General features: G+C 42.5%; 1 pseudogene; it reads right to left on the bottom strand.

Annotated features, from left to right (window-relative positions):
* LOC138515389 (zinc finger protein 850-like) overlaps nucleotides 1-16,233 on the bottom strand; it is a 160,960-nt pseudogene that overhangs the window by 120,144 nt on the left and 24,583 nt on the right.

Genomic DNA, 16,233 nt, shown 5'->3' with positions numbered 1-16,233 from the left:
ATAATCTACCTCTAAACAAAGCACGATAGTATAAGTGTGAATCCACTTTGCATAAAAAGCAGAACCAACCTAACCTTGACTTGTAAGTTAGAAATCGCAAAACCCAGAAAAAGACACACACAGCCGGTGAGTTGGCAAGTGACCTGAGAAACTGGTGTATGTTAAAGTTTGAAATAGAAACATTATATTGCAAGTGAAGGCTGCACGCGTGTGCATGATACGCGAAGAAAGGCAGATCTGCAAGTGAACTTTGATGTAAAGCACAGCTGTGAAATCAGCGATACTAAGTAACGGAGTGGTCCGGTGAAAGGAAGTAGCCCACTCGAAAGTCTCTGTGAAAGGTAATTTGTTTAACGCGAGAAAGTGAATGAAAAGCAAAAGTGAAATAAAGAAGATTCATTCCTACAGAAGGACGAGTGAAAGTTAAATTGTGAACTTTGAGTCAAAGTCGTCCTGTGGTGGTCTGTAAAGAAAGCCACACACATTTGAAAGCCTTTGACATCCGAAAGTGGTCCGAACCTGACTGAGGGAGACCCCAGGTATCATAAGCTTGGGGAAGGGAGCCCTTTGCAAGTTTGTGTTGAACTTTATCATGAGAGGTCTGAGCCCGACAGAGGGGGACCTACAAGAACTGTGTGGTGAAAGGTCTGTGCCCTACTGAAAGGAACCTATGAAAACTGTGTGGTGAAAGGTCGGAGCTCTACAAAGGGGGATTTCTGTGTACGTTTTGGTTGAAATATTATTTTGGATGTCAGAGAAAGACACTTTAACATGGAAGGCCAGGTGGGCCTTGATCCATGGTTTTCAACTGTGTATTGTGTTGGAAACCAAGCCAGAGCGTGTCATCCTGCCTACAGGGACTGCCTTACTCCATGAGGCCTACCGTGGGGAGGAGAGCTGTTTCAAGCACTTCATCATTTTAACACAGATTTCTCCTTTTGCATATATTTCTCCTTTTTACACTTTTTTTGTACAAGAGATAGGGTAGGCAATAGGTTTATGTTAGCATAGGCCATTTTGATTTGACAGACTCCACTAGGGCTGCGTTATTTATTATTTGATGGTCGGAACTCTCTCTCATTTTAGTTATAGGGCAAACTAGGAGTTTCTCCAGCCCCAACAATTTCAATAAAGGTCTTACAAATTGTACCCATTGTGACAGTGTCATACTTGTGATACCATGCCATCTCTACAGTTACAAGGTACTGAACATCACCCAGTTGGCAACCTGTGGCTTGAGGGTTAGAAAACCTATTAGCCTAACGCCATTAGGAAGAAGTACTTATAAGAAGATTTTTAAGAAATGCAGGGAGCTATGACCCTAGTACTGTGGTTGCCAAGAAGTGAGTAGGGCACAATATCCAGAGGACAGAGACTTCCAGGAAGCGAGCTGGGTGGTACAGCTCTGTATAATAGGTTAAGTGACGCTGGGAAGGAAATCCGACCCATAATTTCATACAAGATGTTTAAAATTCTTTGCTGACTCATGTGTATTATATTGGTCCCGCATCACGGAATATACATAGATCGGGACATTTATGCATTCATAGCCCTAGACTTTAGATAAACCAGTTGATATGTTAGACCGTGTTAAAGAACATAATGCACGCCTAGTATGAAAAGGAAGCAATAATGTTAACTGCTAAAGAAAATGACTAAGTGAAACAAGTGTAGAAAGCGGGTTCCACTTTATTAATCACTGTATAGCAGGCTTAAACAGGAACTATTAAAAATAAGTCAGACTGTGTCCATATTTGTCTGAAGTATATTTCCCATTTTCCTTATCTTGCCCTGGCAATTCATTCTTTGAGGAGGTTTATATGAGTGTGCCGTTAGTGTATACTGTACAATGTCACACGTAGGCCTCTTGGCAGTAACAATGAGAATAGTAGGGGGAGGCATATGGAAGGATAAAAGCAGTAGAAATAACCCTCTCTTCACAGCCTTCCTGTTAGCCATGACTTTGGGAAGTACATTCGGTTGATAAGCATATTCACCCACCCATCTATGTCTACTATTTTAACTTCCTTTAAGAAAGTGTCCAAACTTCTATCTACACATATAAAAAGAGATCCTATAATCTAATAAATAGCCAAATACAATAATGAGTGGAGGAGATATAAATTGAGTGTTATCACCCGTGAAGAATGTCAAACACTTGTTGTTAATGGCAGAAACATGTTGGGTTTTTGCGTGTAGTTTATCACGTTTGTGAAAATTTAAACTCACTGTTCAGGTGTATCCCTGATTTTGATTTGTTTCAAGACAGTTGTATAGGCTATTTTTGGAATTGTATATTTAGGCTATAGGATCTCTTTTTATATGTGTAAATAGAAGTGTGGACACTTCTAAAAGTGTTTATTCATATTAATGTGTTCATGATGTTTTATCATATTGTGACGTCTTGTATATATATTTCTGTACTGTAACACGCATTATTTTTTGCAAAATGTTGGTTGACGTTTCAGTAGGCACTGCATGTTGACTTATTGCCTTTGTTGTTTATAGTGCATTGATTACCCTAAACATCGGCACTGTAACCACACCTTCAGGATTTAGGGATACACGATCAAGGTAAAGAGTGGGGGAGTGTCAGAACAGATGCAAGAACCAGATAGAATGTTTTCAGCTAAGGGCATATTCTAGATAATAGAACACGTTGGGTGAAAAATAAAATAAGCCCCATGCCACAAACCTAGCACTGCCTCCCCAACCCATTATGAAATCAAAATCATTGCGATATATCTAAAAAGCTGTTTTTATTACTGTTAATATAACAGAATAAGTAGACACTGCAAAGTGGAAAAGGGGGAAAGCAATCATCTCCCTCTCTCACTTGCCTGGGTGTCAGGAGGGAGGAGGGTGGCAAGGAGAGAAGATATATACTCCTAACCAGTTGTGAAGGTTTCCCGAGGCAAGGTGCTTCATCGGAACGGTGATAGGGAATTGGAACTTTATGCAAAGACAGTGCCATTTTGACTTGCCTAGACCTTAAGTCTTCTCCATTAGTCTTTCTTAAGTCTTTCACTCTCTTTGTGGAGAATTGTAAGCTGATGTCTGTCCCATTAAATCTTCTATGATGAATAGGTCTGAGCGAGGGAACTCTTGGTTCACACCCATCTGCATGGAAAAGACAAGGTTACTTCTTGGAGCTATTAAAATGCCCACTCCGAATGCCGTAACTATAAGGCTAAAGAGGCAGGATTACAAATGGGAATTGCAAAAAAGAAGGGTGGAAATCGCAAGCACACAGTGGGATGCTCAAAGCTCGCTGCAGCCTCTCTTGACACAAATACCTTGTGGAAAATTGTGTCGAGAAACATGGATGGATTGGACCTTAGGCATGTTACAGTTCCGGCGTTACATGTCAATGAACGAGATTGGGTCAGACATTTCATAAGCCTATATAATGATGGTGAGGTTCCAAGGCAGTGGAGTAAGGAGGCCACTGCGGGGTCTACAGAGATATTTCCCCCCTGTGCCTGCATGGGAACTGACAGACTTTATGGGAAGACAAAACCCACTTAAAGCCACTCGTTATGATGGCTTACCAAATGGTTTATTCTGTGCCAATTTTGATTTATAGGCTCCATTTTTAACACACGTTTTTAATGCTATCATAGTTGTTGGAATGCATTTCTGAACTCTGCTCTTGTGAACAGAATTTTAAGAGGCCACCCTTGATAGTCAAACAGTGGACACTTTCTGGGAAGATAGACCAATTCACGATAGCTTGGAGAGCAGTCAAGGCTAAGTCTCAGGAGGATGGGGGTGATCTGAGGTCTTTGTTGAGCACACACAGTGAAACACCAAGTATTACCATTAGACAGAAGTATGCAAAAATATACTATTTATTAGGCCCAAGAATGAACACACATGAATAATGAAAAGCAATGTAAAAATAACACACAAGCAACACAACATGTAAAATATATACAGTCACTGGAGTTAATGCGATAACGTTGGAAACTCCACCAATACCTGTAAGGGAAAAGGGCAGGCAATCTTTATAGCATAGACAGTCCTTGGAGCTAGGAATGCCTGGAGGGGTTGTCAGAGGTTCGATTGCCCGCCATGTTCACCTTCAAAGTGCACAAGCCCTGCGGGTGCAGACGCGGGTCCAGTTTGCAACAGGAGCTGTATCGCTCATCTCGATTGAAGAACGAAGAAAACACGGATGCAGCTGGTCTCAGGGCACAAGAAGGAATGCAGTAAAACCGCCTTCAGTGACCGTCACTGTCGCACAGTGACGCAGGGGCACCCAACTCTCACGATCTGGCGCAACCTTCTCTCTCGCGGTGCAAAGCAGCTGGGATGATGAAATTCAGTCAAAAGGTGCTTTGCAGTACAAGCTAAGATTCCCCAATGTTTCGAGCCAAATATCGATGCGATGACACTCCTGCGCGGATGCCAAGGTTTGAGCTGGACAGGTTTGTTTGCAGGGCAACCACGAGGCGTCGAGAGTAATTAGTGCCACTACTACAAAGGTTTGATGCACCTTTACAGGTCATTGGAGATCGAGTACAAAGCAGGGCTTTACAGGGACAACAGCAGGCTCAAGGTGCCAATCTTCTACAGTGCGGTTCCAGATAGTCCCTGGATACTTGCCTCCATCTACAGGTCAATTTGGACCTGCTGCGGATCTGGTTTCAGGACTCCTCCTCATATCCACAAGTCCGGTGAGTGCTCGTACCCAGCCGGCCAGTGAGGAGATCTGCCACATTCATGCATGCCAGCATGATCTAATCAGGAACCACTGTGGCTCTCTTGTTCTTGTGCACACCAGACATCCTGGCAACAGTAGTAGTGTGAATTGGAAGTCCCAGCCCATTTCTGGGTACCCACACACGGACCTGCAGTAGCCCACGGAAGAAGCAGCTTTCTTGGGCAACTGTATACCCAAATAAGGAAGCCCCAGGTCACTCCTCCTATCGCCCAGCCACATTGCTGGATAGCACTTCAAAAGTCTTTGCTGGGACTTCTCTTAAGGGATTGGAGGAGTGGGGTGAGAACCACCACCTCTTAACTGATACACAACTGGCAAACAGGGAAGGTGTGGGGACTGTGAACCCGTGCCTCAAACTATACTTGAGTCTCCCTAAATAGGTTTCCCTGTTGCGGTCTCCTGTCCAAGTGACCTTCATGGCTTTGAGTTCAGCCTTTGACCATGTGGACAGGGGGTTGCTCTGACAGATCCTTGACGAGCTGGGTATTTCATAGCCTTTGGTTTAGATGATTGGGTGTCTCACACCCCATCTGTTCAACCTTTACATCAACTCTCTTGCACTGACCTCGGTTGCCACAGGCACAGACGTGCCTCAATGTGCAGGCAGAAGGTTGCCTGCCTTGATCTACGCCAAAGATGATGTCTTGCTTGCCAGAACTCCCAAATCCTTGCAGGTATTGGTGGGTACTTACAGTAGCTATATACCGGCAAGAGGTTTAACTGCCAATGCAAGCAAATGTATGGTCATGTGATTTTCAAAATGCCCAAAAATGCAGAAAGGATTATGCAATATATTAAATGACCAAAGACCTCAGGTCTGCCATGATTCTACTTATTTGGGGATTAACTTTAGTAATTATATTGCCTCAAACACTAACACCTGAGGGTAAAATGAACCAGTTTATTGGAGGTTTTTTCAGGTTCGCCAGGTCAATAAGGCAATTTTCGGTTGAACATATGCTCAAGATTTTCAGGGGGAAGGCCATTGGGTCGGGGGCCTATAGCTGTGGACTTTGGGGCTATGGAAAACTTGACATGCTGCAGAGTTGGGAACACCTTTTCCTTGCTCTTCTTTTAGGTGTGCCCCAACTATGGCTGCATATATGACACACAATGAAACTGGATCCCCCCCTTTTTTACAGATTGTGATGCTGGAAATGTATTGGAGGGACAGGGCCTCCATGTCCTTGTCCTGTGCTCCTTTTATCACATGTATTCTGTGTTATTTTATGCACAGGAGTTCATGCAGGACTCCTGGCAGTGCAGCTCTTCCTCTTTTTGGTCGTGGTGAACAGACCCTTGGGATACCGTTATGGCACCCATGGGTGGGTGTACAACCCTGTATCCCTAGTGTATGTTTCTGGGCACCTGTGTGTGGCCCGCAGGGTATGGGCTGGTGGCAGCTCCATGCTGAATTTGACAGGTGCACCGCGTATCCTCCATTTTGGGATACCCAGGCCCTGCCTTTGGAATCAGTTGATTCCTGATAGGAGACAAGATGGCCCCTGTGGCCTCTTGCTTTCTATTGCCTGTTTTCCTGTTTTCCCAAAGTCCTGGGGAGCCCTGACTCTGTCCTTCCCTTGACTGGCTGTTGGGTGGAAGTTCCATATGTGGTATTGTGGGGAAGACCAGGCCAGACTAGCTGGAGCATTCCCAATGACTGTGGCCCTCATTACAACACCGGCGCTAAACCATGGGGCTATTGGCACCATGGTTGGTGCCGGTATTGTAACGAGTCCGCCAATGTTCAATGGGGAATTTTCACCCCATTCCAAGATTAGCGGGGCGGTAATTCCCCATTGAACATTGGCCCTTCCCCATTCCCATTTTTGCCCCATAGGGCTCAATGGGACTGGGGAAGGCGGTAAGTACGGTACCGCAAATTGCGGTACCATACTTCCCTCGAGAGTCCCTTTGCGGGTCCCTACTTTAACGGCTGGTCTAGACCAGCAGTTCAGGTCAGGTCCCGCAAAGGGACCTCGTAGTTAGGCGCTAAGTGGTTAACGGCGTCACAGCCTTTTACGGCGCCGTTAACCACTTGGCGCCAGGGTCGTAATGAGGCCCTGTATGTTGTGAGTACACCCTTGGGGTGGGACCTGGGTGAATGGAGTGTGTGACCAATCTGCATTTCCTGTAATGTGTCTGGTTTCTGTTATGTACCACAATGAATGAGACAGCCCTGGCAAAAACTGGTATGAATGCAGTGTGGAGTGCTTAATGGCTGGTTGCTTGTTCCAATCCACATTCCTTGTTGTGAGCACCTGGAAGGAGAAGAATGGACTGAATGTACTGTGAGCCTCATTGGCTGCCTGCCTGCATGAATGCCCTTCTGAATGATTGGTTGCCCGAGTGTGACCCAGCAGAGTGAATGTGAGATGAAACAGTATATCTGCGGACCTCTCACTGCTGGAAATTGTTCAGAAGCGGAAGTCGAAACTTGATACTTAACATTGAAACCCAGCTGGCAGAAGAAGGCTTTGCTGCTGCTTTCTTTCGTTTCAATCCGAAAGCTGTCATTGCAAGAACTGATCCAAGAGAAGACCTGGCTAGGAGACCTCTTATCGAGCCACAAGGGACCATCGTGCACCAGCTAACCTTCACCAAGGCTCCCTGGAATTCAGCCTACGAAAGACTGTCGAACAGAGACGGGGACCGCCGAGGAAACTGAAGAGAAGCACCCAGACATTCCGTCCACCTTCATCAACCAGGGTCCGGATGACCGCCGTAACTGCTGGAAGTTTGTTGAAGCTGTGTTGCCCAGAAGCCGGGACCACGTGATGACGAGCTCCCGGCAACCGGAGCCCCACCGCTCCATTGCCTAAGAAATTGAAATCAAGGACTGCCTTTCTCATCACCGTCGAACCCTTTTGTCCTGCCGGAGAAAGTCAAGGTCACCGACAAACTGAGGAGAATCCGCTGGTCGGTTTCCCGCCTCCGGAAGACCACACAAACAATGACGATGATCGGACGGCCAGCCGTGGTCGACTCCCTATCCCTGACAATGACGACCCAACGCCCTTGCTGGGCTAAAGATTTTCATTGACTCTGTGTGGCAACAAACACTCGTCGACGAGGTGTACCACATGCCTCACCCTCGCAAGACATCCACGACTGATCGTCTTCGAGCACCAGCAGGACCGAAGCTGCTGCCTCAACGCCATTGTTCACCCTTCCGATGAGGAATCTCGACGATCCGTGGCTCCTGCTTTAAAGGGAGTTCACTCAAGAAGGATCCGTCGATGACCCGTTGTCGGAATCTGAAAACCAAGAACATTGGGGTAATCGACCATTCGAAGAAGGATCCGTCGACGACCAGTCGTCAGAATCTACTAATCCAGGTACATTGGGGTAGTAGAACATTTATAGAAGGAAAAAAGACTCTGATAAACAATATGCGGACTGGGCTTGTTTTATATTTTTATTTACAGGTTGCCCAGGTGGGGGGATCCTCACACAGACCGGTGTCTAGTTGGTAGGGGTTCAGTATTCTGCCAATTGTTTAACCCCTTGTTTTGCTCCTATGTCTATTGGTGGTCCACTTTATTAATTGATTTGTATGCCATTTTGAAACATTGTACAGTTGATGCATTTGAATGGAATCAAAGAAGCAGTTGTGGTACCACATATAAACTGTATATATTTATCATTATAGAATTGCCTGAGCACAAAGTGTGTTACTGTATGTTTATATGATCAAATCCTTATTTATATTTTCACCAACATTGTGTGTGGACATTCCTTTGTGGGTGCTTAGGGACTACACTATACCTAAGAAACAGCCTGCATCACGTCCTGAGAGCTTAAGCCTTGATTGCTCGTCCATTGCTACCCCATAGAGAATCTTGGCTGGGGTGTTCTGTGCCTCAACTCTGCCATATACAGGGCAGGAGTACAGATAACTCCCCTCCAGTGTTTACACAGATGTGTTGAGATTAAGGGCAATTTTGATGTGGTGCTCAGAGAACTTAGCACAGCTATTATTAAAGAATATCTTGGGTTTGGGGCACTCGCACAGAGTGTGATGGTTACATTTTATTAAAACAACATTGAGCAGTATGGGGTTCGTTTTCTATTTTAATAATTCAGAAAAAAAAAACGGGACTTTGACAATAGCAATGCTTAAATCAAGCTGCTGGTATGTACAGAGCAGTTTGCATGAGAGGTCAAACTGGAACAAACCTTACAATGTACCTTCTACTGAGCCCGGTGTGTGCCCTGCTGAATATCTTAATTGGGTCTCACACATGTATCAATGACATTTATTAACTAGGGCCTGAATCAATATCTTGGGTTTTAAAGCTATACCTTGGCAAGTACGGTGGGGGGTTCCAACATCGGTGCTGATACATGTTTGTGTGGGGTGCTGGAAACGCTATCACACTTTGCATTGTTCTCCCCCCTGTATAGTGATATACACAAAAGATACCTTGTGAATGTGTTCAGATCAAGTACCTACGAGAGTGGCGACCTGCTCTTATGTTTTTACTGTCTCTGCCCACGGTTAGAGTTGTCTTTGCTTTCGTCTGTTTTTAAAATCAGCAGGTCAGAAAAGAAGCTGTTTTTACTGTGAGGCAGACAAATGATGAGGCTGGTATGTTTTTGGTTGTTTCCCCTCACTTTTATCCTTATGCGTTTTAGTACTTTTTGTAGTTATATAACAATGATAGGATGATACACATTTTTTGTTTTTTGAACTGTGTTATTAAGGTTTGTATGCTGTATGTCATTTTTTCATTATGACACTCCTTGATGGATTTTTAATTGTAAATCCAAATAAACAGAATTTATGTTTTGTGGAAAACAATATTGCAATACAATAACTGACTCATTATCTTATGATGTGCATTGTCTAAAACACATGCTCCTAGATCTTGCAGCTGCAAAAAACTGTTTATGGCTGCATTATCTATCTTATGTTGCAATAAAGAAGGTCTATCCACTATAACTATTGGCTTTGCCAATGCTACACTACAGACTATTAGAACCAGTGCCAGGATGCTAGATTATTTCTTGTGGTGGGTAGTTAGTATAACTCTGTGCCATTCGTATCAGCTTTTTGCGGATAGCGGATAGCTGCGGAATGAGTCTGACTTCTGCAACATGCAGACAAGTGAGTACAACCCTTTCTGGTGTTTGTAATTTCTGCTGATTTTTACTCACAATATTGGCTAAGCTAACTTGCAGAAAATATGCTCTATATTTACACATACATGCAGTAAGTGTGTCTTATATTTATACACACTGAAAGCATTTCTTTATTGTAATGCGTTCACAAGACGTTGGCAATCCATCTGTGTAGGGGCTGTCCAAGTAAACAACTTGGTGAGTGTGGCTTAGTTTTATGCATATACAACTGTTTGGTACATTATTTATTTTACCTTGTCTTAAGATGTTTGACCTACTATTGAGGTTATATATGAGCCTTAGGATGTTGGCCACAAAAATCGCGCATCATATCCAGTAACTGCTGTTAAGCATTTCTCACTTTGAGTGATTGGTAAACTATTATTATTGTGTGGTGCTTTCCTGCTATCTCAGAACTAGATCATGTATTGATTGCTGGTCCTAAACTAATTATACTCCTCATATGTCTTTTTCAGCTGTTATATACCACACTAATCATGTTGACCCTGAGGAAATTCCTGTTAACCACTCTGTGGGATTGAAACATGTGGGGCTTAACTAAGGGTCCCTTAATTCAAACACTGACACTTGACTTTGTGAGTGACCCGTCTTTATAACATTCTAGAACTGAGGTGTTCTTTTGAAATCCCTTTGTCTGTATTTTGTGTTTTTTTGTTTTTTGGTACTTGAAATTTGGTGTCAACTGCCATTGATCACTTTTTGATGTAATTGCCTCTTTTGATTAATTTATTGTATCCATTTCAGTGTATATATTGCATATCTGTACTATGTATTGCACATGGACACTTTGAGATCTGCTCTGAATTGTAGTGAGCGTCTTTTTATATTTTTCTTTTGAATACATTAATTAATTTTGTAGGAGTAAGAGAAGTGTTTGCTCAGGAACAGAAGGAACAATTAATTTTGCATATTGTTTCATGAATCTATCATTCCTTTTACTGACAAGTTGTTCTTGAAGTCTCCTCTACTTGTTAATATAAAGTAGAACATTAATTAAAAGGGTTTGATGAAATTGGGATAAACTTCCAAGTTTTAATGCATGCATTTGCCACACTCACTTAGTCTAGTCTGATCATATGATATTACTCCCATTTCATAATTCAGGTGCACAGTATTATCCAAATACGTTTATAAAATGTGCACAATCACACATAACTCCAACCTGATTGATTAAACAAGAAAACATAGAAAAATCAACTCCAGTTCAATACACTTTAACATATTTAATCACATGTATACATACAATACATTTAAATCAAATTCATAAGACAATAACAAACAGTCCAGGTTTCATTCTTCTGTCGTTTCCCAATATTCAATTCCATTGATAGGAACAAGTCAAGCAACAACATGTTCTAATATCAGATACGAGCATTAGAAACTATTTTTGAAATGTAATAATTGATTCAATACAATATTCAAGATTACAGAATGAGACTCCAAGTCCCTTTTTGAAATAGAAGTGTTTCTAGCGCTCGTACAGACAAGAAACCAGTGGTCTGCCCTGCTGCACAGTTCATGTTCAGTAATACATCTTTTATTATCTCCATTAACTTCCCAGATGGAAGTCATTATTTACAGGAAAAAGAATTCTACACAGTCATTGATGCCTTCATAGGTAGGACACCCAATTCCCATTGGAATCACATTTACACGGACATTTGCCATCAACTTTTTAAATGTATAAAAAATGATACACATTTCTTTTTTAATTTGCATACTGGTTATGTATTTATTTTGAATGCTCTTGTATGTATTTTTTGGTGACTGGTAAGACTTTCCTTACGGATAAACTGTTTCCCACATTCACTGCATTGATGGGGTTTCTCACCTGTATGAGTTCTCTGGTGGCTAATTAGACTGCGCCTCTCATTGAACTTTTTCCCACATTCATTGCACTGATGTGGTTTCTCGCCTGTATGTATTCTCTTGTGCTGGATAAGAATGTACTTCCTACTGAAGCTTTTCCCGCATTCAATGCACTGATAAGGTTTCTCACCTGTGTGTGTTCGATAGTGGATAATTAGATAACCCTTTTGGCTGAAGCTTTTCTCGCAATCAGTGCATTGATAAGGTTTCTCACCTGTATGTGTTCTCTTGTGGTAAATTAGAGAAATCTTTGCACTGAAGCTTTTCTCACATTCAGTGCACTGATGAGGTTTCTCGCCTGTATGTGTTCTCTGGTGGCAAATGAGAGTACTTTTCACACTGAAACTTCTTCCACATTCAGTGCACTGATAAGGTTTCTCCCCGGAATGTATTCTCTGGTGGTGTATCAGAGAACTCTTCATACTGAAGCTTTTGCTACACTCCGTGCACTGATGTGGTTTCTCTCCTGTATGTGTTCTTTGGTGGTAAATCAGATAACGCTTGACACTGAAGCTTTTTCCACATTCCAGGCACTGATGGGGTTTCTCACCGGAATGTGTTCTCGTGTGGTAAACAAGATGACCTATCTGACTAAAGCATTTCCCACATTCAGTGCACTGATGAGGTTTCTCACCTGTATGTGTTCTTTGGTGGTAAATCAGAGAAACTTTGCAACTGAAGCTTTTATCGCATTCAGAGCACTGATAGGGTTTCACCCCTGTATGTGTTCTCTGGTGGCAAATTAGATTACCTCTCCAACTGAAGCTTCTTTCACATTCAGAGCACTGGTGAGGTTTCTCCCCAGAATGTGTTCTCAGGTGGCGAATTAGAGAACACCTTACACTGAAGCATTTCTCACATTCAGGGCACTGATATGGTTTCTCGCCTGTATGTGTTCTCTGGTGGTAAATTAGCGAAGCCTTCATACTGAAGCTTCTTCCACATTCCATGCACTGATAAGGTTTCTCACCAGAGTGTGTTCTCTTGTGGTAAATGAGGTGACTCATCTGACTGAAGCGTTTCTCACATTCAGTGCACTGATGAGGTTTCTCGCCTGTATGAGTTCTCTGGTGGTAAATTAGGGAACCTTTCTTACTGAACCTTTTGCCACATTCAGAGCAATGATGACCTTTCGCCCCTTTCCGTATTCTGTGGTCATGAATAATGTGATCCGTCTGACTGAAGCTTGTTTCACATTTAAAGTACTGATGGTATTTTAAAGGTGTACATTTTCTTTGGCAGCAAACAAGGCTTTCCCGAGAACTAAGGCTTTTAGCCCATGTATCACATGGATTCTGCTCCTTGTCCATTGGTATGTACAGGTGTTTTACAAAGCTCCTTAAATATACAAACCTTGCATTCGTATCTGTTTAAAAGGCCACTCATATGATCTCTGTCATGAATATTTGGCTAAACAGTCTTTTTTCTTACATTCCATAAACACTGTTTTCCTTTATTTATTCTACCTATCCATCCACTTAGTGCCTCTCAATTTAGTAGAATGTTGGATGTTACACAAAATGTGTTCAATGGGTCAATTCTGCGCATAGACTATAGGCTTCCCCAATCCCAGATAACTTTGCAATGACAATTGGACTCCAGAGTTGCACCCTTCTAAGGTTTGCAGAAACCACATATTACATCAATGAGTATTTTCTATGAAGTCAATCACAGCTGTTTCCCACAAATAAATATCCACAATAAATACTAAATTTCATAATGTAGCACACTTCTTGCTCTTGCTTTTATTCTGAGCTTGAATCACCTATAAAATTAAAATGAAATACACACAATTAGTCGCTACATGTTAATTACCAGAGGCATGATATATAACAGGCAGAATGTTTTTTCAGTGGTAGTTTTGTATCAAGTTAACTGCTTTCAAGCAGTATCGTCATTCACACTGCATGTGTTGACTGCATTATTGTGGTACCCAGCTCTGCCTGGGGGCCTGCCTCTGCACTAGTTGGCACTGCTGGTGGAGAGGTTTGACTTGGGCTTCTGAATGTAGCCTCCTGTACTTGTCCATCACCCATCTCTCTATCGTGTATTAGATCTGAATCTTAAAAGGCTGTGAAGATCAGTCTCCTCATGTACCACAACTTGGAGTTGGGGGTGGGGAGGGCGGTGGAAAAGCTGATCACCACTGGCACATTATAAATAATCTTTTAATAAAATGCAGGGCCTTTCAAAGGTCATCAATAGGGGGCAAACATCCTAATGGGTGGGAGAGTAGTCATGCTGTAATGGAAAAAATATGAAAAAGTACAACTGCAGTGGTGACAGGGAAAAGGCAGTTAAGATATAGGTTTACTTGTAATATCAGAGATCAGTGTACAAAGTAAAAACAAACTTCAAAAATAGACTTGAAAAATAAAATTTACAGTGCACGCACCATCACATGTAAACTCCCCATTCCATAAATGAGTGATCAGGATCGATGTTTCACAAGAGGTCAGCAGATTGCCACCCATGACTGCACATCCTTTGGTCCTAATGCTATTAGTTTTGGCCACATTTCTCCAAATGCAAATGTTTACACGAGAGGAGGTGTGACAAGGAAAGGACTGAATTGATGCTTAAAGTAAAATGCACCATTTTTGTATCCACATGCCCACGCTAATGTGGCACACAGACACTATTGCCATACCATTTCCTATATTGTTACTAAAGTGGTCAACTGTTGCTCTGATAATGCAAATATTTTCAAGAGAATACACAACATGCAACAAAGCATGCATGGCCTAATTGTATGTCCTGTAGAATGACTGTTGTTTTGTTTGATGTGACAGATTTTTCCAAAGGGTATCCTCACACATCACTGGGCCACAGGCTTATAGATTATTCATAGACATCCACTGGCTATTAATCCCAGGACAGTGGACAACCATAAAGACAACAATGCTTGATTTGTCTAAAGAAAGGATATAAAAAGAAGTTCACAATTATATTAGAGCACTCAAGAATAAAGAACTAATATATATATATATATATATATGTACCGGAGCAACTTATTTTTGGTCAGTGATGTTACGATCCAGCTGAAAAATCTATTAGGAAGAATCACGATATGTGATTTGGGATGTGCCTGCATTTATTTGTATGTATTAATGAGGCGAGTGCTTTCAGCACATAGTTTCTACATTAATTACAGCTCTCTACATTGATAATTTATATACAGTTATTAACATAGATCTGCTTTGGAGGGGAGGGGGATATTGTGCTAGAAGGTGATGCCTCTGTAAAGGGGCGGCTTTGTGAGTGCTGTCTTGAAATCCTGTAAGGTGGGTGTGTTCTTAATGGATTATAGGAAGCATGAAGGGTGGTGGTAGTGATTGGGACTATGGTAGGGTATGGTGGTAGTGAAGAAGAATGCCAAGGGAGCAGGAGGCAGAGCAGAGGAGACCTGGTACCAACAGGCTGATTTGGACATGATAATGCAGGGAGGGGGAGTAGAAATGAAATGTATTTCTGGTAAGGAGATGGATGGGGGGGGCAGACCCTAAATTGGTTTGAATATTAGGAGGGGGAATTGGAAGATGGACCCATGCTGCATGTAGCACCAACACGCGTGGAGGTGATAGAGAAAGTAAGTTGCAAAGTCAAGTACTTCATTAAGGTTGGCAAAAAAGAGTAGAGGGGAACGGAAAGGTGGAGTTAAGATCCATAGTAAAGGTTATCCTCCCCATTTGTGCTTGTGTTATAGCCGACCAATTATCTTCGGACGATATTGGAAATCAGTCGGTGGAAAGTAAAAGGACTGCAACCCCTCCACTACCTATTCACCAACAGCTTCTGGGGTGTGGGAGAATTCAGAATCAGTTTGAGATGTTTCAAAGATTCCAGGTAGAAGGTGGAAGGCAGGCAACCTGGGTGAATGGTAACGGGAGAAACCAGAATGGATGAAGTACAGGTAACAAATTAGATATGTATTATGGGCTTGACACCATGTGACAAATTCATCTGCCTGGTCTTACTGGTAAATGGTGGGGTCGTAAAAAAAGGGTCCACTGTGAGCAACATGATGCTGGCCCTGGCGATGGTGCACAGAGGAAATCACTGGCTACCCCTTCATGCCACACACGGGAGTCAGGGTTCAACATATTGCTGCCTTCTCAGAACCTGGTCCTAGAACAGACCACAATAGCATGCAATGGCATATATGTTATGTTGCACTTAGTCAATCCCCAAACCCATCAGTGCCCTTTGGTGATGCCAATAAGCTGGACTCTTGATTGTCATAACATAGATTGTGATCAGTGTCCAGATGCCATGGTGTGACTACTAAAAGGAGAGACTGGGAGCGAAGTACCAGGGAAGTCTTTGCCAGGGGGAGAGATAGCAGAATAATATAAAAGAATACCTCCCCTATGTGTTAGAGCAAGTCAATCCTCAGTGCTAGTGGAAGGTTACCTACAACTAATCATAAAACCAGGCAACCATAAAAGGGCCACATCCAGGCAGAGTAGAGGTGTGTTAGTCCATATAAGGAG

The sequence above is a fragment of the Ambystoma mexicanum genome, chromosome 6q (genome assembly GCF_040938575.1).
Source record: "Ambystoma mexicanum isolate Mex_15411 chromosome 6q, UKY_AmexF1_1, whole genome shotgun sequence".
Lineage (NCBI taxonomy): Eukaryota > Metazoa > Chordata > Amphibia > Caudata > Ambystomatidae > Ambystoma > Ambystoma mexicanum.
Note: the sequence above shows the minus strand (reverse complement) of the source record. Positions and strands in the feature narration are given on the sequence as shown.